This window comes from Capricornis sumatraensis, chromosome 4 (assembly GCF_032405125.1).
Source record: "Capricornis sumatraensis isolate serow.1 chromosome 4, serow.2, whole genome shotgun sequence".
NCBI classification, from domain to species: domain Eukaryota; kingdom Metazoa; phylum Chordata; class Mammalia; order Artiodactyla; family Bovidae; genus Capricornis; species Capricornis sumatraensis.
In genome coordinates, this window is record NC_091072.1 from 65,699,776 (window position 1) to 65,722,096 (window position 22,321).

The window sequence follows — 22,321 nt, forward strand, 5'->3', positions numbered from 1 at the left end:
ATCTTCCCTGGTGGTCCAGTGGTTAAGACCCTGCACATGCATTGCAGGGGGCCTGGGTTCGCTCCCTAGTTGGGGTACTAGATGCTAAGTGCCACATCTGAGAATTCACATGCTGGAACTAAAGATCTTGTGTGCTGCAACTAAGACCTGGTGCAGACAAATCAATAAATAAAAAGAAATATTTAAAAAAAACAGGAGCACACACTTGCGATATCGGTGCAAAGTACTTATAGTATTTATTTAAGACGCTTTCTCATGAGACTTCCCTGGTAGCTCAGATGATAAAGAACCCATCTGTAATGCAGAAGACTCCAGTGTGATCCCTTGGTGGAGAAATCCCATGTAGAAGGGAAAGGATTCTGGTAGCTCTAGATCCATGATTTAACTAAACTTTAAAAATTCAATGGAGGGCAGAAATTCCATATTATATGTCATAATGGCTTACCCCAGCCTCTGAATAACGGTTCTGTGGGGTTTTCTTTTATCTTTTTATTTTTTAACCCCAAAAATGTTTTGTATTGAGATGTTGTGTGTTAGTCGCTCAGTCATGCCCATCTCTTTGTGACCCCAGGTACTGTAGCCCACCAGGCTCCTTTATCCCTGGGATTTCCCAGGCAAGAGTACTGGAGTGGCTTGCCATTTCCTTCTCCACTGTATTGGGGTATAGCCAATTAAAAACATTGTTATAATTTCAGGTGAACAGTGAAGGGACTCAGCCATACATTACATTTCACAAATCAAATAGCTCCCCAGAGGACATCATACCTCTTTCATTTCTGAAAATCTAAATTTCAACTGACTATTAAGTTCTTTTGGGCTCAGACATTCTGACTTTGTACTTTGTATTTCTGATCCTGATATTTATTAATGAAAAATGTATTTATTTTACTCATTGGTAGTTAAATGACAGTACGTTATCTCTTCCACACCAAATTTACCCGTCCTCACTAATATCATGCCATCAATTTTCATTGCTATGCTTTCCACCATCAACCCATGGGTATCACTAAAATCTTCTAAAGACCTTGGTATTTCCATCTCTAATATATGTCTTGATGAAAATGAATGGGTGGATTATTCATGATGAAAATCCATTTTAACATATAAGAATTCCACTTTGTGAAAATTTTGATTTTGTGCTTCTACACTATACCAAGGAATCAATTTCATTCAATATATGCTTCCATTGAGTTCCACTTTGTGGTAAATATTTCAGCAAACTAACAGACCCCCCAGGTGCTTAAACTATGTTAATGAATCCAGGCTCTGAAAGTATACTCTTATTGCTAAATTCAGCTTGATCTAATATTATCATTCTCCTTGGTTGAATACCCTCAGAATCTATTCATCTTTTCTAATATTTAGTCAATATTAGGCAATTCCTGTGGTTCTTTTAGAATAGTATTTCCATCCCAAGATTACACTTTCTGATTGATACCCTGTTGCTCTCCCTTATTAGAGGTGGGAATCATATACAGGCCAAGGGGAATGGGGCATGAAAAGAATGAAATCCCTCTTAAAAGTTATTCCTTTGAGTTGAGCAGGAAGTAGCGTCTTCTAAAAGGAATGAGTTGCTTTACAAATCAAGGAGTGTGGGCTTCTTTCAGCAAACAAAGGAAGTTCAGTGGGGCTGGGAATCCCAAGCAGTCATTTTCATCCATATCTCATTGTCTAATCCCCATGCCAATTCTTGGGCAGCCTTGTTTCCAGATCAGTGTTCTAACTCTTTATAAAGAGGCAAGATGAACAGTGCATTAAAATATATGAGTCCTCTCATCCTCCAATGGAAAGAAATAATTAAAAAGTAATTTTATAAAGCCCCTGTATTTCAAGCCCCAAACTTGAACTGAGAATTTTGGGAGTTGAGCTTGCAATTTGTCTCTTGTCCAGTGATTTCATGGGTCTTTAGAAGCAGCCATTTTGCCCTTCCTGTTTCATGTCCTTCATACCTTCCTATGACAATAACTATATGTGTTTTTTTTTCATTGAAGTATAATTGCTTTACAATTGTGTTAGTTTCTGCTGGACAAGGAAGTGAATCAGCTGTATGTATACATATATCCCCTCTCTCTTGGGCCTTCCTTCCCACCATCCCATCCATCTAGGTCATCACAGAACACCAAGCTCCCGGCACTATACAGCAGGTTCCCACTGGCCATCTGTTTTGCAGATGGTAATGTATATATGTCAACGTCAGTCTCCCAATTCACCCCACCGCCTCCCCTCCCCTGCCCTGCCATGTCCACGTCTGTTCTCTGCATCCGTTTTTGCATAGCAAAAAAACCATAAATGGAATGAACAGACAGCCTTCAGAATGGGAGCAAATAGTTACAAATGAAGCAACTGACAATGGATTAATCTCCAAAATATAAAAGCAGTTCATGCAGCTCAATATCAAAAAACAAAACCACATCAAAAAATGGACAGAAGACCTAAACAGATATTTCTCCAAAGCTATGTGTTTTTTCAAATCCTTACCCTCAGGTGCAGAGAAGGCAATGGCACCCCACTCCAGTACTCTTGCCTGGAAAATCCCATGGACGGAAGAGCCTGGTAGGTCGCTAAGAGTCGGACACGACTGAGCAACTTCACTTTCATGCATTGAAGGACATGGCAACCCACTCCAGTGTTCTTGCCTGGAGAATCCCAGGGACGGAGGAGCCTGGTGGGCTGCCATCTATGGGGTCACACAGAGCCGGACACGACTGATACAACTTAGCAGCAGCAGCAGCAGCAGCAGCAGTAGTACCCTCAGGTGATGTGTCATTTTCAGTAACTATACAGGGGATATGTCCCATTTTTGCAGGTCACTGTCTTCCAGATTAAAAAGTAACTATCTTTTAGCCAGGAATATAATTGCAGGATTAAAAGTACATACAATACTAGACATTTTTCTGCACAGGAACCTTCTCCATTGATTGTCCCTTGCTTACTCTAGGACTCTATCTTCATGGGTTCCCCAAACCTGCATCCACAAGCTCTCTGCTGTAGTCTTATCCAGATTTTTGCAGTTTTCTCAATTTACTATTACATCTTCTCTCCAAGCTTTGCTCATGATACTTCCTGAACCAGAAATCCCCATACCACCCATCTATATGTAGAACACACACTCAAACACAGCATCACTTCCTCTATGAAGGCAACAGTATTTCCTATACCACACCTTTAGAAATAAGTACATGTTCCTGTGAGAAACTAATTACCCACTGTAGACTCAATCCCAGTCAAAACAGTTAGTGGTTGTTTCTCTCCCTGTCTTTTAGCCTCCACCTTACTTGATGACAGGCAATTCCTTTCCCACCTTTTTCCCCCATTGACTAACTTCATTGTGCTGATATATCATAGGTGTTCCATGGATGCTTATGTGATGAGGAAGAGAAATTAAATTTGGCCAATAGTTCTCATAGCCTTTATAGTCTAATTTTCACTCCCTAATAGAATAATTTTCAGCTACTGGTCCCCTTGATATTTAAGCATTTAATTCTTAACTTTTCTCTCCATTGAGAGACTTGGTTAAAAATATTTAATAATATAAATAATTAGCATATTTATCATTTATCTCAGTAGGAATTTTCAGTTCTACTGAGTATAACTACTCTCTGGGATTGAATATTCCAATTAATTTCTCCCCATGTATAGACTTTTCCTTTTTTTTTGTCTAAATGCTTTCAGTTCAGTTCAGTCGCTCAGTTGTGTCTGACTCTTTGCGACTCCATGAACTGCAGCGCGCCAGGCCTCCCTGTCCATCACCAACTCCTGGAGTTCACTCAAACTCATGTCCATCCAGTCGGTGATATCATCCAGCCATCTCATCCTCTGTCGTCCCCTTTTACTCCTGCCCCCAATCCCTCCCAGCATCAGGGTCTTTTCCAATGAGTCAACTCTTCTCATGAGGTGGCCAAAGTATTGGAGTTTCAGCTTTAGCATCAGTCCTTCCAAAGAACACCCAGGACTGATCTCTAGAATGGACTGGTTGGATCTCCTTGCAGTCCAAGGGACTCTCAAGAGTCTTCTCCAACACCATAGTTCAAAAGCATCAATTCTATGGCACTCAGCTTTCTTCACAGTCCAACTCTCACATGCATACATGACCACTGGAAAAACCATGGCCTCGACTAAACGGACCTTTGTTGGCAAAGTAATGTCTCTGCTTTTCAATATACTATCTAGGTTGGTCATAACTTTCCTTCCCTGGAGGAAGTATCTTTTAATTTCAAGGCTGCAGTCACCATCTGCAGTGATTTTGGAGCCCCCAAAAATAAAGTCTGACACTGTTTCCACTGTTTCCCCATTTCCCATGAAGCGATGGGACCAGATGCCATAATCTTCATTTTCTGAATGTTGAGCTTTAAGCCAACTTTTTCACTCCCCTCTTTCACTTTCATCAAGAGGCTTTTTAGTTCCTCTTCACTTTCTGCCATAAGGGTGGTGTCATCTGCATATCTGAGGTTATTGATATTTCTCCTGGCAATCTTGATTCCAGCTTGTGTTTCTTCCAGCCCAGAGTTTCTCATGATGTACTCTGCATATAAGTTCAATAAGCAGGGTGACAATATACAGCCTTGACGTACTCCTTCCCCTATTTGGAACCAGTCTGTTGTTCCATGTCCAGTTCTAACTGTTGCTTCCTGACCTGCATATAGGTTTCTCAAGAGGCAAGTCAGGTGGTCTGGTATTCCCATCTCTTTCAGAATTTTCCACAGTTTATTGTGATCCACACAGTCAAAGGCTTTGGCATAGTCAGCATATAGTAAAATTTTTAGGACAAAAATTACCTATGAAAATTAACTTTTTGTATTTTCCTCAAATTTTAAAATATATTAAAGTAAAATAGTTTCAAATAAAAACATTGCTGTAGTAATTTCCTCACTGGGAGGTAAATTATATTTGTGCGTGCCTGCCAAGTAACTTCAGTCACGCCCAACTCTTTTGCAACCCCATGGACTGTGGCCTGCCAGGCTCCTTTGTCCATGGGATTCTCCAGGCAAGAACACTGGAGTGGGTTGTCTTGCCCTCCTCTAGGGATCTTCCCAATCCAGGGATTGGACTCAAGTCTTTTATGTCTCCTGGATTGGCAGGCAGATTCTTTACCACTAGCACCACCAGGGAAGGCCAAATTACATTTGTAAAAGATAGAATATAACTATTAGATCCTAAACACTGATTTCAACCTTACCCAAGATTCCAGTGACAACTGGAGCGTAATGACTAAGCCAGGCTCCAGACTCAGATGCCTAACTAGTTCTGACTTTGGGTCATTCACTTGGCCCTTCCCATTAGTAAAACAGAGGCAATGACGCACTTACTTTTTACGCAGCAATTTCTTTTAATGATTCAGCCTTAAAATGTGTGTACATTTTGTCCACAACCAACATTTGAAAGCCTGACTTTTTCTTTGGCAGATCTTCTTTTCAAAGCAACTAGGATGTTGTATAACAATGTTCTTTTCGTGTTCTTTTTGGAATAATCATTCGTGTTCCTGGCTAGAAACCACATTCACATTTTCCATATTCATAATTTTGGATAAAATGCTTTTCCTACTAAAAGGATGCCACTCCTAATTACAGCATCAAAAAAGAAATTATCTAAGATTTTCAAAAGAAAAAAAAAAAGTTTGGTGCTATTGTATGACCGCCATAGTTGGAGTACTGAAGAAGTGTAACACAAACCTACTTTTCTTGAATTAAACCAAATAAAATATGTGTTTGTTATTCTATGTTTGGGGCCAGTGTATAGTAATGGAGATTCCAGAAACCACTGTGAATTTAATTTATCGAATCTGAAGAAATAAACTGTGTTGATGGTAATACACCCAACCTTTCTTCATCCTCTATCTGCTAAATTAAGGAAGCAGAAATAAAGTGATTGCAACTGGGCGGTGAAAGGTTGAAACAGATACCTTTTGTTCTTCGTCCAATTTTTTTAAAGGTACTTGCTAGTAGTCTAAATGAAAAGTTATTAACTATCTTTTTTGCGTTAAAAAATCTCATCACTAATCTTGTACCCCTTTTTACAATTTTTATGTAGTGTAATTTTGTTTCTTTTCAGGGTGAGAATACAAATGAAGTAGCATTTAAATGAACTAAAGAGAAAGCAGGAAAAATAACGTGTAAAATAAAAAGAATAAAAAGAAAGATTTTTCATGTATTTAAATTTTATTACAAATTCCATCAATGTTCAATGCCACAGAAAGTTCAAGGAGAACAAAGATTTTTAAATGATCATCGTCTTTAGCCACTTTTCTTGTAAATAATTTAGAATTTCTTGGCAGTATCTAATGACCTTAATGTAAGCTGTGTTTTATGTATTTAAAAAAAAAGTGCAAAAGTTATGAATAGAAAGTAATATTGGGGACAGTTTTTGACTCCGTGGCCACTAAATCATGTTTTTAAGCCAAAAATGTCACAGTACTTCAGATTTAGATCAGTATCAACTCAGGTTAACATTTACGTTGCTAAAGGTTATAAAGGATATAAATAATAGAGAAGAGATAGTCTACTCCATATTTCATAAGAACTGAGATGTCAAACTACATCCCCATCCATTTATTTGCTATTTATTCAGTCTCCCAAAGACTAATTTGTTATAATCCCATTCAAAATCACTGTGCCATAATTTGTGTTTAAGGCTATTATGAAATAATTATATGTAGTAAGTACAAACTGTGTGCTAGGGTATTAGAGAAGCTTGGAATAAATCCTCTCTGAGATAGTTCTTACCTTTTATAATGGAAATGTCACAACATACAAACTTTTCCTCAAATCTAATCAAATAGCTATCTTTCCTCAGTTTGGCTTTATGAAGATTCTAGGGAATGATATATCCCATGTCATTTTAATTGTGTCTGTTGAATTTGACTGCTTCCCAGGTGGTTCAGTGGTAAAGAATTTTTCTACCAATGAAGGAAACACCGGAGACCCAAGTTAGATCCCTGGGTCAGGGAGATCCCCTAGAGAAGGAAAATGGCAACCCACTAGTATTCTTGCCTGGGAAATCCCATGGACAGAGGAGCCTAAGCTATAGTCCATGGGGTCTCAGAGAGTCAGACACGACTGAGTGGCTGAGCACATGAGCACAGCTGATTCTGAAGACCTTATTTCTTGCATAAGGTCTTTTTGTGCATGTGAGAGAGAGTTTGGGTGTGAGTTTGCTGTTAATGAAGATGGGTTTACATTACTAAACCAGTAAGGAAAGACCATTATCCAATTAAAATTTTGTAAAAACTTATCTTTCTAATTATACCTGGGAAAACATAATCAACTGGGCCACCTGAGATAGCACAGGTTCTGATGACAGTCTGAAGCCTTCAGAAATGTCTGTGCAGTCTTTCCATACTGAAATTGGACTTAGCACCTCAGCAAGAGGACTGATAGACTTCAGATTTTTTTTTAATATGAATCCTTTTAAAAGTCTTTATTGAATTTGTTACAATATTACTTCTGTTTTATGCTTTGGAATTTTGGCCAAGAGGTATGTGGGATATTAGCTTCCTGATCAGGGATCAAACTCACATCTCCTTCATTGGAAGGTGAAGTTTTAACCACTGGACCACCAGGGAAGTCCCTCAACATTGAGTTTCAAAATATATTTTTCCTTGCCACCTGAAACTACAAAATAGTTTCTTCACATTCACTTGAAAGTTTATAGTGAGCTCAAGCATTGTTTTGTTTATAGAGAGATCTGTATACAATAAAGTTTTAAAAAAGTAAAAATGAACAGATTGTAACTCAACCATACTTCAAAAATTTTTTTTTTAATCTGTACCCAAATGACATGATTGTTATTATTCTCAGCTCTGTATATTTTCCATCATAGTCAAAGTTGTTCTTACATCTGCTTGGGATTTGGCTAAAGAGAATTGTTAGAGAAAAAGAAAAATCCAAGGGAAAATTGAACAAGCATACACATTTTATAAAAAAAAGAATTCTTGTAAAGTAAAGCAGTTATTGGAATCTAATGTGACTTGGCTAGGAGTACTTGCCACTAAGCATTTTTCCCCTCAGGTAGGGTATTGCAGATTTTATTTGAAATATTATAAATCTAAAAAAGAACTGGCTACATAATTCACTATACATTTCACAAATTTCTCCCAAGCCAAACAAATTAATTTCAGATAATATTTTCAGCCAAAGGACAATAAATATTTTCACTGTTAAATTCATTTTCAACTACTCAAAAAGCCTCCAAGCTTCATAAGTTGACAACCTACTCCCTACAATCATTTCTAGGACTTTAACTCAAATCCATAAACTTTATGCAAGTATGTTTGATTTTTTTTGGCTTTTTAAGTCCTTGAAAGACCACCTAATTGCAATGGTTTTAACTTATTCACTCTATGAGTATTAGGGAATGTATCTCAAAGTAATTTTAAATTCACACTTTACCCTTCTCTAAATTCTTAGAACTATGATTTAAATTCAATTTTTAATAATAATATCCTCTATAAAGCATCTAAAAATTTAAAAGGAAGCATATCTTTAAATGAAGATTTTTTTTCTAGAAACTTTCAATATTCTTTCCACACCCTTACCTAAAAATTTTAGAATCATCCAGGGAACTTGTCCAATTTTCACGTCCCAAAGCTTCCATTTCAGAGACTGTGACTTAATAAATTTGAAATGGAGCCTAGAAATCTGTACTTTTATCATAATGTCATGGTGACACTGATTCACACTGTTCAAGCAAAACACTCTGCAAATTTTTGTTCTATATTTTTTAAAATTAAAATGTGCTCCCTGATATCAACCACCCTTTTTTCCCTTTATGCTTCCAGAAAGACCAGGGCCTGTGGCAGAAGTAGTCAAAGCTGAGGGCTTTTCTTTAGCTATAGAATAATCAGTTGTTAAAGAGTTACTTAAGCTTGAGGTAGAGAGAACAGCGTAGAATTTCACTCTGTCACCTCTGAAATATAGCCTTGTTGTCCTTTAAAATTTAGAACTTTCCATAGCTTATGAGAAGGGAGAGAAAAATGAGAAACCTTGAATGTGCCCTCTGCCAATTGGCTGCTATGCCAATGTGGGGACTGTAATGAAAAACCTGCATGGTTTTCTTTCCATTTTCACCAGATGGAATCTATCATGACAATCCATTTTAAAAGCCCCTCGGGCTGGGAGGGTCCGCTGTAGGCAAACTGTCAGCTCCAGCGTTGACAGAATCCCTGTTTCTAGGCAATGCATCTGTCTCCTGGGAAACTTACAAACATCTTTGCAAAAGATATTAATTGGTCTTTAGTGTTAATTCATTTTGCTGGCTTCTTTGTTATCATGAGCTTGTTCCCTGGGTGTAGAGAAAGGAAACTTTCCTCTTTTCCCACCATCCAGCACAACAGATGCTTTGGCACTTTTAGCAGATATCAGTTGCAGGTGTGAAGCCACCTTGTATCTGCCCACAAGCCAAGAACACTTTTTGGTAACAGTGTTACCTTCAGTAATCATCTGAATAGATGGAGATAAACACCTCTCCCATAGAACTCATCTTCCAAAGAGGTGGAGAAGAGATAAATAAACAAACTTAATGCAAAATTCTAAAGGGTATGTGGCATGAGATTGTGGGGAATGTCATAGGACTCAGATTAAGAACAGAAAAGAAGAAAGAAAGCAATGGCAGTGTAGGGAGAGGGACAGCTGGAAGGAAATAATTTCAGGGAAAGAGAATATGATTTGATTTCATGATGGTAGACAATAAAGACTTTATAGAAAAAGTGGTATTTAAATCCCCCCCAACCTCCACCAAAGCATTTGGACATGGGCTTGAGAAAGTATAGTAAATTAAGAGTATTGAGGGGTCAAACTAGGTCTTTAAAGAAGCATTAGAATTATTGCTGATAACACCCACTGGATACTACATTCAGTCAATCAGTATTAAGCCAGGGAGCTTCTCCAGGGCATGAAATATGGGTTAGAGGTAGCACGAAAATGATTTGCATTAAGCACTTCAGAACTTCTCTTTCTCCTTTAACATTTTAGAGTAGATGATGATAAGAACTCAAATTTCTTAGCCATGGTAGGATTCTTTTCGTGAGATATTAATAATGTTGGTTTTTATTAAAAACATGTAATCTTTATAATATTTGATAATGTCTAGACCACATCACATTTTACAACTTAAGTTGATAATTTCATATGCTTTTATTTTTTTCAGATGTCTTTAAGTGATGATATTTTGTCCCTTCTAGGAAGATTCTACAAGGATCCATTCCTCAGAGACTAGGGAGAGAGCTGGGGTAGAGAATGGAGAGGTGGTGCTAAGGAATCAAAGATTTCAGTCCAGAAGGAGTAAACTAATAAAAAGAAATGCCCTTTTGATTGGAAAGAACTCATAAGAAACTATGGGCCCTTGGTAACACCTAAATATATTTCTGATACTTCTCTTAACTAATCATTAGGATGCAAGATCACAAAATTTTCTTTACTCTCTAGTGAAAAACATAAAAAGCAAGGCCAGTTAATCTCTGAAAAGGTTTTTTAAAGAGATTTTGCAGATGTTCCATTTTTCTCCTATAATCAGTAAAACTGATTTAAATGTCACAATTTACTGATCCTATTGTGGCTCCTGACAGAAAGGATAAAAAGCACTATAAAGGATCTCCCAGAACAAAAGAAAAAAGTTTTGTGTCATCTAGAATTTGTGCATGTTTATTTTAAACTAACAATGAACTTACTTCTTTGAATGGAATGTCTTGGTGCATTTTAAAAATACTGTGAGAAAATCTGATGAATTACAGGTGGAATAAGGAATCTTCATCAAGTTGTTTCTGTTTGTTATATTTTCTTAGCATTGATCTTTTCTCTTAACTTTTCAATTTCCTGTATCCAAGGAGAAAAAGACATTAAACGATGGCCAAGACCAAGGGCTCGCCCTGTCTGTATGGGTCCTGCATTCCACTGCTCTTCTCCACCTCAGGCATCTGGAGAATAAATGCACAGAAGTCAAGGTCTTACGAATGCAAATTTCTTTGAAATGGGTTTTTAAGCCCAACATTACATTACTGCATGACAATGTTGGCCCAAGTGGAAGACACCTTTTTTCTTGATGAGGATCAGACAACAGTGACTAACAACACTGAAGACAGCCTGAGTTTTCTCCAAGCCCACACCTAAATCTTATTTTTCTATTCTGTATTGTTAGATAGGTGAGAATGGTAAGCCCTAGATACATGTATAGCAGGGAAAATGTTCGTCCGTATCATCTTAAAAATCTGTCAGTTTGCAAAGGCAAACTAACGAGCAGTTTGGCCTTGTGGAAAAAAGGAGAGAGAGATAAAGAAGAGAAAAGAAGAGAAAGACGAACAGCATATTATTAGGAGATTCAATGTCCTAAGTAAGGGATATAAATGATACCCCAGTATTTTGGTGCCATAAATGTCTGTGTATCCAACAAATATTTACAAAGTGGCTTATATGTGCCAGGAGTATTGTAGGCCCTGGAGATAGAGCACTAGAAGTAAAAGACGGAAATATCTGCCTCTGTGAAACATGTATCCTGTTAAGGACATAACAGTAAGAAGAAAATGCAAATAAATTAAATAATATATATTAGAGCCAAAGAAATGATACTTTTGAACTGTGGTGTTGGAGAAGACTCTTGAGAGTCCCTTGGACTGCAAGGAGATCCAACCAGTCCATCCTAAAGGAAATCAGCTCTGAATATTCATTGGAAGGCCTGATGCTAAAGCTGAAGCTCCAATACTTTGGCCACCTGATGCGAAGAGCGGACACACTGGAAAAGTCCCCGATGCTGGGAAAGATTGAGGGCAAAAAAACGGGCAACAGAGGATGAGATGGTTGGATGGAACACCGGCTCAAAGGACATGAGTTTGAGCAAAGCAGGAGATGGTGAAGGACAGGGAAGCCTGGCGTGCTGCAGTCCATGGGATTCCAATGAGTCAGACAGGATTTAGTGACTGAACAACAATGACAATACAGATTAGCTGATGACAAGTGTGGAAGAACAAGATAAGATGTGTGGAGAGATTTCATAAATTAGTTAAGGGAATCTGAGCAAGGATACATTTTATAAAGATGTGAAGAAGTACACTATCCTGAATCAATTTAGCTTCTTTGAGTTATTACCAAACTCAATTCTGGCTAATTTAAACATAGAAGGAGATTCTTTAGAAGGATACCAGAGTTATTTGCATAGGAAAGGAAGAGAAAACAAATAAGCAAATATGTAATAAACAAACAAAACTTTGGAAGTTTTGTATTTAAAAGAAAGAATATTACAGACTCATCTCAGGGCATAGTAAAATCAGGAATCACCATAGAAGGCAGAGGATGCTAATTACATGGGTGAGAAAGTTCTGTAGGGGTGAGGTCATTGGAAAAGAGTAAGTACAATAGTATGGACTGGTCATTTGAATTAAGGAAAGAGTGAGGCAGGAGATAGATGGGCCCTGGGCCGAACAGTTCCTCCCCGTGGACAGAAATTCCTTAAGAGCAGAAACTCTATTAAAGCAGGATGATGGGGGGAGGCTGGGCCCTGCCCAGGTAAGAGATAAAAGACCACACATTCCTCATTCTCAGGGTTAAGGAGACCTCCCTGACTACGCATGCACAGAAAGTCTCCTTGGAGGTCAAGAAGAGTCGCGGCGTCACCTCATGATAAGTCCTGTGCACTACCCATAGGCCTCTTTACTAGAATCCGTTTTGGCTAAGAGACAAACACGCTCACATGGGAGGTTCCTGAGAAATACTAAACATGGACTCAGGACAAGGCAAATAAAAATAGTTTGTCAAAGGAAAACCCGGAAGAAATGCCCCATAAAAGTGATTCAAACTGCCAGGAGGGTAACTCAGTGACTCTGAGCCTGCCCATGTATCTATCCACACACACTGTACTCTTTTCCTCCTAGTAAACGCTTTGTTTCACTGCTTTCTGACTTTGTGGGCATTCATTCCTACAGAGTCGAAGAACCAGGGGCTGGTTGCTGAGCTCTGGGCTAGTGGCTCTGCCTTGGTGTTCTCACCATCCCAGCCTGACTTCACTACCAGGAACCGAAGCCCTGCTTCAGGCTGCAGCAGGGGCCATGCGAGATCTAGAGGAACTGATTTGTTTGCATCTACAAAACTGAGTAACCCGTTTCTTCTCAAGAGTATAAGAACTGAGACAAGCCTATGGGTTACTTTCTATCTGCGTTTTCCTTCTCAGTTCCTCTGAGCAGCCTTCAGGGAGGATAAGACTCCTGGAGACTGAATGGACAGTCTGGAAACCATAAGCTGTAGAGAGACAGCAAAAGGGATAACGACCCAGGATGAGCCAGAGTCTACATTTACCTCCTTCGCAGGCTGGCACACGTCTAGCCCTGCTTCCTGCAATTACCTGGGTTGCCTGTGTCTCTGGTTCCTTCTCATCAAGGGGAACAATAAATGGGAAGAATACTGAGATAGTCTAGTTACCTGGAAATCCCAAAGTCTAGCTCTGTGGCCTTGAATCAGTTAAAAATTACAAAATCTTCGAGCTCCAAAGAACGCAGTGTCATTTACTCCAGTCTTCTTGATTTAGGTATGAAGATAACAAAGATCAAAGAAGTAATCACCCAACCAGATACTTAGTGGCATAACCATGACTATAACCCATTCCCACTGAGTGTTTTTTCTGCTGTATTAAACCACCTACTTAGCCAGGAAACTTTGCTTCATTTTCTTCCTTTCAAAAATGGGTGTGAATATCTACCGAATAGTTCATAGTCTTTTGGATGAGACTGATCTGTGTTTAAACCTCAGCTGCAGATTTCACCATCTGTATGAAACTTGGCTAGTTAATATAAATTTCCTGAGCCTCCAATTCCTGGTGTGTAAAATAAGGACAAGATTTACGTCATGGAAATCTTACGATATTTAAAGAAGGAAATTATATGAGGGTTTTAAGTAACACTATTAATGATTTTTTAAAATAGCCTATTTGGGTTGAAAATAAATTGAATCATGTATTTTATCAATGCTGTTTATGTTTGTTGCCATAGCTTATATTCTTACATTATATTGTTTTTGGTGAAGAAAAGTAGAAGGAGGAGAAGGGGAGCAGGAAGAGGAAGGAAGGAGGAGTGAGGATGGAGAAAGGAGGAAGGAGAGGAAGAAGAAGAAAAAGACTTTCCTGGTGGCACAGTGGATGAGAATCTGCCTGGCAGTGCAGAAGACACGGTTTCGATCCCTGGTCTGGAAGATTCCACACGCCATGGAGCAACTAAGCTCATGTACCACAAATACTGAGCCTGTGCTCTAGGGCCTGTGAGCTGCAATTACTGAGTTTTTGTGCTGCAGCTCCTGAAACCCACCCACCCTAGAGTCTGCACATGGAAACTACTGAAGTACATGGGCCTGGAGTCTGTGCTCTGCAACAGGGGAAGTCACCGTGATAAGAAGCCCTTGCACCTTAACGTAGAGTAGCTTCCACACCGTGCAACTAGAGAAAGCCTTCCTATAGCACAGCCAAAAACTTTAAATAAGTAAATAATAATAACAAAGGAAAGAAAAAGAAGAAGAGGAGGGGCAAGAGAGAGAGGAGAGAGCATCACAGCTTTCATTCCAAGAGAATAATCAAACCTTCCGGCTTTGTCCTCACTCTAAACTTGAGGTGGAAAAGGTACAAGTGAGAGAGGATTCTTTTATCAGAAGTTAAACATTCTCATTCTCTCAAAGAGGGAGATCTTGGACTCATGCTATTGGAATTTGTGCATTTAATACTTCAGTTCAGCAGTTGCTAGATGGGTTTACTTGAGAAACAAAGAAAGCATTTTACTTTTGCAGTAAAAGAATTATTTGGAACCTGGCTGACTGCTGCCTGATACTTCATCTCTGAAGAGAGAATTAGAAACCCTTTGGGGAAAAGTACAAAAATGAAAGACTTCTCTGGTACTGAGTGTTGTGACATCTATCATGGTTACAAAAAAAGACTGAAGTCTGTCTCCAGTTGCTTTACCAAGGTCTAAGTGAAATCGAATTCCACTTGTTTCTCATGTCTGGGGAAGGATAAAGAAAGACTAGAGATTAAGGTGAACTTAGAGTGGTCGCCCTGTTTGAAACTGAGAATATTTAAAAATATTCCTATTACAAAAAGATAAGCTAAAATTGCTGTAGAGTTACTTTCTGGCATTCGTTTGGCTTACTTTTAAGGTTTTGGTTTTTTGCTTGTTTGTTTGTTTACAGCATTACCTTTTTAGCTATTATAAAATTGTGGAATAAGATAGAGGGAAAATGCAACCCTAGAACAGCTAAAACAATGCTAGTAATAGTCAAGGAAACCCCAGTCTTAGCAATAGCTGAAAGAGCAATGCAATGGTGCTAACTAGGAGTTAGAGGTAGTTCTCAAGATTATAGTAGTCAAGAAACTCTCCCCCAAGGGTTTTTCAAAGTACGTATCTGGAAAATAATTTAAGTGGGCACATCAGCTTCTGAGTGTGGTGATTTATTTGCATTGATGGCAATCTTTCCTGCTAAAATTTGGATGTTTATTCGCCAGGCAATATTTCTCACTGAAATGATCTAAATTGTGATTATCTAAGCCATGATCAAAAAGTTTGGCAAATGACATTCGATTTCCAGTTCTTTTAATTTTAAAATAATCTTTTTTAAAGCAAGTCTTGGTTAAGAGTTTGGACCATGTGTTGACATTTTCAAAGCTAAGACATTTGAACACCTATTCATACATCCAAATAGCCATGAAGTCAGAGTACTTTTAATTTCCATCTTAGACAAATAAAAGTCATTATTTTCTTAGACCAATGAATTTTTAGTAATAAACCTAGAATGAAGATGATTGTACTCAGGATTAAAGGCCATTAAAATAATCTGAAATGGAATCTTCGTCCTAGAATTTTCTGGGAAAATGCCAAAAACTAGAAAAAAGAAGTCAGATGGAATTTTTTTTTTTTTTTTTTTTGGCCAGTGAGTTCACAAAATGAAAAAGTGATTGCAAAATCTTGGAAAGCTTTAGTCTTACTAACTAAAGAGAAGAAAAGCCATGTTCCTATCAACAAAATGCTCAGGCCCCATAAAAATGGTCCCAATTTTCAGACTGTGTATTTGTCTGGGGAATAGAATTACTTTAAAAGAATTAACACTGGCCAAGTGTAATTAGCAGAACAAATGGTCTCTCCAGTCCTCTCCTTCATCTTTTAACAGCAATATTTTAAACTGAATTGATGTAGAATGAGAATCTATATAATACCCAAAGGAGAAAAAAATACCAGGTAATCTCTGAATAGGTTATTTTAAGCCAAGGAATCTACTAGTTTATGAGGGACTTTAGAATGAAAGTTTCTTTGGGTATTACCCAGCCCAAATCTTTCAGCAATGTTTTGACCCTTGAAGCAAAGAAACTCACACTAGAACTAACTCTGGAAACCTGATAGGAACAGTGCTAGAAGTGGTTGAAAATATAGGCTCTGGGCTTCCAAATATGGTTATTCTGAGGTACTAAGGATTAGTATTTCACCATATGAATATTTGGAGGGACCCAAAGTGAAGAGGAACTAAAAAGCCTCTTGATGAAAGTGAAAGAGAGTGAAAAAGTTGGCTTAAAGCTCAACATTCAGAAAACTAAGATCATGGCATCTGGTCCCATCACTTCATGGGAAAAAGATGGGGAAATAGTGGAAATAGTGTCAGACTTTTATTTTGGGGGGCTCCAAAATCACTGCAGGTGGTGATTGCAGCCATGAAATTAAAAGATGCTTCCTCCTTGGGAGGAAAGTTATGACCAACCTAGATAGCATATTGAAAAGCAGAGACCTTAGTCAACAAAGGTCCGTCTAGTAAAGGCTATGGTTTTTCCAGTGGTCATATATGGATGTGAGAGTTGGACTATGAAGAAAGCTGAGCACCGAAGAATTGATGCTTTTGAACTGTGGTGTTGGAGAAGACTCTTGAGAGTCCCTTGGACTGCAAGAAGATCCAACCATTCTAAAGGAGATCAGCCCTGAGTGTTCATTGGAAGGACTGATGCTGAAGCTGAAACTCCAATACTTTGGCCACCTCATGAGAAGAGCTGACTCATTGGAAAAGACCCTGATGCTGGGAGGGATTGGGGGCAGGAGGAGAAGGGGGCGACAGAAGATGAGATGGCTGGATGGCATCACCGACTCGACGGACATGGGTTTGGGTGGACTCTGGGAGTTGGTGATGGACAGGGAGGCCTGGTGTGCTGCAATTCATGGGGTCGCAAAGAGTCGGACACAACTGAGCGACTGAGCTGAACTGAACTGAACTGAATTCAACCTATAGCAGAAGAGAGGGAGCTGAAAGATTAGTTAGAAACACTGCAGTTGTTCAGGCCAGATCAACTGAAGCTTGCATTGTGTTCTTAGTCACTCAGCCATGTCTGACTCTTTGAAACCCTATGGACTGTAGCCCACCAGGCTCCTCTGTCCGTGGGGATTCTCCAGGCAAGAATACTGGAGTGGGTTGCCATGCCCTCCTCCAAGGGATCTTCCCGACCCAGGGATCAAACCCAGGTCTCCCGCATTGTGGACAGATTCTTTTATTGACTGAGCCACCAGGAAAGCTTGCAGTAGGGAGGTAGACGTGGAGGTGGGAAGAAATGGAGAGATTTGGTATGTACTTTGGTGGCTTATTCATTAGAAATTTCTGATGAACTGAATGTGAAGTATAAGAGTAAGAGAAGAAGAAAGGACGCTCTCTAGTTTGCAGTCTTGAGAAATCTCTAGATATCGTTTATTATCCTAGCAAATTAGTTTAACTCTTTGTTCTTCAGTTTCTTCACTGTAATTTTATGATATATCAAATATGTAGGAATGTTGAGAGGATAAAATCTAAGATATAAAATATGTATTAGGTTCAGTTCAGTCAGTTCAGTCACTCAGTCATGTCCAACTCTTTGTGACCCCATGGAATGCAAAGCACGCCAGGCCTCCCTGTCCATCACCATCTCCCAGAGTTTACTCAAACTCGTGTCCATTGAGTTGGTGATGCCATCCAACCATCTCATCCTCTGTTGTCCCCTTCTCCTTCCGCCTTCAATCTTTCCCAGCATCAGGGTCTTTTCAAATTGTCTTTCATACAATACTATCTAATGGTATATATTAGATATATTTGGTATATATAATGGTATATATTAGATATATAATGGTATATATAATATATACCATTAAATATTATTGTATGAAGAACCTCCATAGTTTTTTCCATAGTAGCTTTACCAATTTACATTCCCACTGCACAAGTATTCCAACTTCTCAGCATCCTCAATGACTTTTTTTTCTGTTGTTTTGAAAATGACCATCCTAATACTGAAGTAGTATCTCATTGAGGTTTTCTTTTGTATTTCTCTACTGACTAGAGATGTTGAGCATCTTTTAGTGTGATTATTGGTTATTTGCATGTCTTCATTGATGAAAGGTCTATTCTTTCAACCATTATTTTAATTAGACTATTTGGAGATTTGTTGTTGTCACTGTTGAGTTGTAGAAGTTCCTATTGTATTCTGGATATTAACTTCTAATCAAATACGTGATTGGCAGTTATTTTCTTCCATTCCATAGGTTGTCTTTTCACTCTGCTGCTTGTTTCTTTAGACATTCAAAAGCTTTTAAGTTAGATGTAGTCCTTTTGATCTATGTTTTAATTTTGATGTCTGCAATTTTTTTTCATAATCAAAAATCATTGCCAAACCTAATTGCCTTGAAACTTTCCCCCTGTTTTTCCTAGGAGTTTAACAGTTCTATATTTTATATTTAGATCTTTAATCCATTTTGAGTAAACTCTTATGTATGGTATAAGATACGAGTACAGCTTCATTCTTTAGCATGTTAATGTTCAGTTATTATTTTTTTTTTTTTTCCTAGCAAACTTTTCTGAAGGGGTTGTTTCTTCCCCCCATTGTACAGTCTTGGCACTCTTGTCAAAAACCATTTAGCCTTTAGTGCCAGGGTTTACTTCTGGGCTGTCCATTCTGTTCAGTTGGGCTGTGCATCTGCTTTTATGCTAGTGCCGTGTAGTTTTAACTACACCTACACAGTAGAAGTGGAAAGCAGGGATTAACAAAGTGAAATAAAGATACATGGGACCTCACTCACTTTATATTGTCTAAATTTCTACTTTTCCTTCCATGTGTTGCAGTTCAGTTTTTTTATACCTTTTTAGGAAACACAATCTACTGAATGCATGAGTGAGTGAACAAATATATCCAGCAAGATATTTAAAAAAAATCATTTCTGTCTATTTCATGTACTTATAGCATGTCTCGGAGAAGGCAATGACACCCCACTCCAGTACTCTTGCCTGGAAAATCCCATGGACGGAGGAGCCTGATAGGCTGCAGTCCATGGGATCGCTAAGAGTCGGACACGACTGAGCAACTTCATTTTCACTTTTCACTTTCATGCATTGGAGAAGGAAATGGCAACCCACTCCAGTGTTCTTGCCTGGAGAATCCCAGGGATGGGGGAGCCTGGTGGGCTGCCGTCTATGGAGTCGCACAGAGTCGGACACGACTGAAGCGACTTAGCAGCAGCAGCAGCAGAGCATGTCTGGGTTTCCCAGGTGGAGCTAATGATAAAGCCAGTGCAAGAGACTTAAGAGATGCCGGTTTGATCTCTGGGTTGGGAAGGTCCCCTAAAGGAAGCCATGGCAACCCACTCCAGTATTCTTGCCTGGAGAATCGCATGGACAGAGGAGGCTTGTGGGCTACAGTTCACAGAGACTCAAAGAGTCAGATGCAACTTTAGTAACTGAGCCTGCATGCATAGCATGTCTACCTTAAATTTGATAACATTGTTATTTTATATACATATTTAGTTCCTGGTAGTAAAGTTCCTTCAGAGTTCACTTTAACTCAAATGAGCATTTACTTTTACTTGTGAGAACAATGTTAAAAAAGTTTACATGATTGTTGCAAAATTCAACCAAAGAAAAAAATCTAAGGCCATCATTATGATAAAATTATAGCTCTACAAAAAACCGGAACCCAAACCTTAAAAGATCACAAGGAAAAATATTCATAGTCCTTTATAAAACCAGTCTTTTAAACTCTCCAGTATTTCTGAAAACAGCTATTACCAGTAGAAGAACTTTTAACTAAGAAATCAACATTCCTCTGGCTCATTTAGTGGTCTATCTTCCATCTGTATTTTTGTACTTATTAGGGCACGATAATTCCTCACAAACCTCAAAACCCCAGTACATCATAGTTCTCTTTCACCATAAAGGCACGACTTAGCATTGATTTTCAAATGGAGATGTTGAAGGACTTTTCTCATTTTCCTTACCCCCAGTCCCCTCGTACCTGCCCTATTTACAGTCTATCATTAATTCTCCAACGAATCAGTCTTAGTAAAAAATAATAATTCACATGCATAATTGCTTTAATCCACGCATAGGGTTGTTTATCCAGAAGGAGACAAAATCAGAATCACTTTTGTTAGTGAGATAGTCAAGGAAGTTCTTGTTTTAAATTCACCCTGTTTTGACCATTTCCCCTAAGTACTTTCTTCCTCTAGGCACTTCCTGAACATTTAATCAAACTAAATTCTAAGCCGTCTCTCTTGATAAATTCCTTTGCTTAGAGAGAAAGGAGCACAGGCAGGAAAGAAATATCTATGAAGCCACTCGAGTTAGTTTTGAGTCAGAAGTGATGTACATTATGTTCATGAAATTACAATTTTTATTCCTTGCTCACAGATGAGGGCTTAAATAAATTAAAATACAGAAAAAATAATATGTTACTCATGTATGTATGCTGCAAATGACATGCTTTCTTCTATTTTGCTTCCCTAGAGAGGATGTTTCTTCTTTTCAACTGTTTTGGATTTCAATGACTGGATCACAGTAACTCAGTGTTTTTAAAGATGTGTATTGCTGACCACTAGTATAAGAATCCTTATGCTCCTTAAAGATGTGGAATCCTATGTTGCATGACTTACCAGGTCTGCATATCTGGGGCATTGTGCTGGTAATCTGCATTTAGAAAAGCATCTGAACATGCTGATTATACACTTGAGATGTTGGAAAGCATTACAGAAACTGGTGTGGGAGCTGAGGAAGGGAAGAGAGAAGAGCAAATGAAGAGTCTCCAATATCTTTTCCTCTCTAAGGCTGTCACAATGCATGAAAGAGCAAACAAATCTGCCCTGGAGAGATGGGGTTTGGCCTCTAGAAAGGGGAGGCGCCTGTCCCCAAACAGGATCTAACTAGTCCTCAGATGCTTCTACCAGAAATGTCACTTCATGTTTAATTTGTCCTTGTCAACCACTTTAAGAATTACATAATATATCTGTCTCTGGGTTGGGAAGATACCCTGGAGAAGGAAATGGCAACCCACTCTGGTATTCTTGCTTGGAGAATTCCATGGACAGAGGAGCCTGGTGGGCTACAGTCCATGGGGCTGCAAAGAATCGTCCAGGACTTAGCTACTAAACAACAAAACAATATTCATGTCATACATCATTCTGCCAGATAATGACAGTTGATAACGGTCCTTTGATGATAAGCCATTTTACCAGAAGATAGAGTTCTCTAAAAATGTTCTGTTCAAACGTATTAATACTTTAGAGAAAAGTTGCCTTTGTTTTAGACTCCTTTGAGACTATGTATGTGCTTCTCCATGGATGAGTGATCTTTGACTGCACATTTGGCTCCAAACATATGCTTTATTGTTAACTAGGTAAGGTAGAAGTTATAAGTTATACGCCTTATGGTTCCCCATTGTATAGAAACATGGATATCCTTTTCCGCATTATAAACTCTTAACTTTATGTTACAAATATATTGGTTTCAAGATAAATTGATCTATTAAATCTCATATTCATAAACATTTATATATATTCAACATTTTCAGTCCTGGGAGTGATTGGCCATTTTTGCTTACAACCAATGAGTGATTGCTGAGATCTTATAGCTGCTTTTTATTTAATAAAGTATTACTGTGTATAAATCAGTAAAACCAGCAGGAATGGAAATAATGACAAATATCTAAGGAAGTTGTGAGATTTAAATATTGTAATAATGTGATTAACAAGAAATATACTTTGGTCATTCGTATATATTTGGTTCTTACCCCCAAGGTTTCTGACTCACAACTCTTAAAGACTTTGGAATTTCCTGAATAAGAGCAATAAAGTTATCTTTTGTTATGTTAATAAGTGATTTGGAAAGCACTTGGGTAACCTAAGCGGGGGGGAAGGGGGAACTGGTTGCTAAGAGACCCAAAAACATCCAGAGAGAGTCTGAACTTTCAGTCCCTCCCCCTCACCTCCTGGGAGGGCAGAGGTGCTAGAGACTGAGTTCAACTGCCAATGCCCAGTGACTATGAAATGAAGCCTGCCTAAAAACCCAAAAGGACAAAATAGGGACAGCTTTCTGATTGG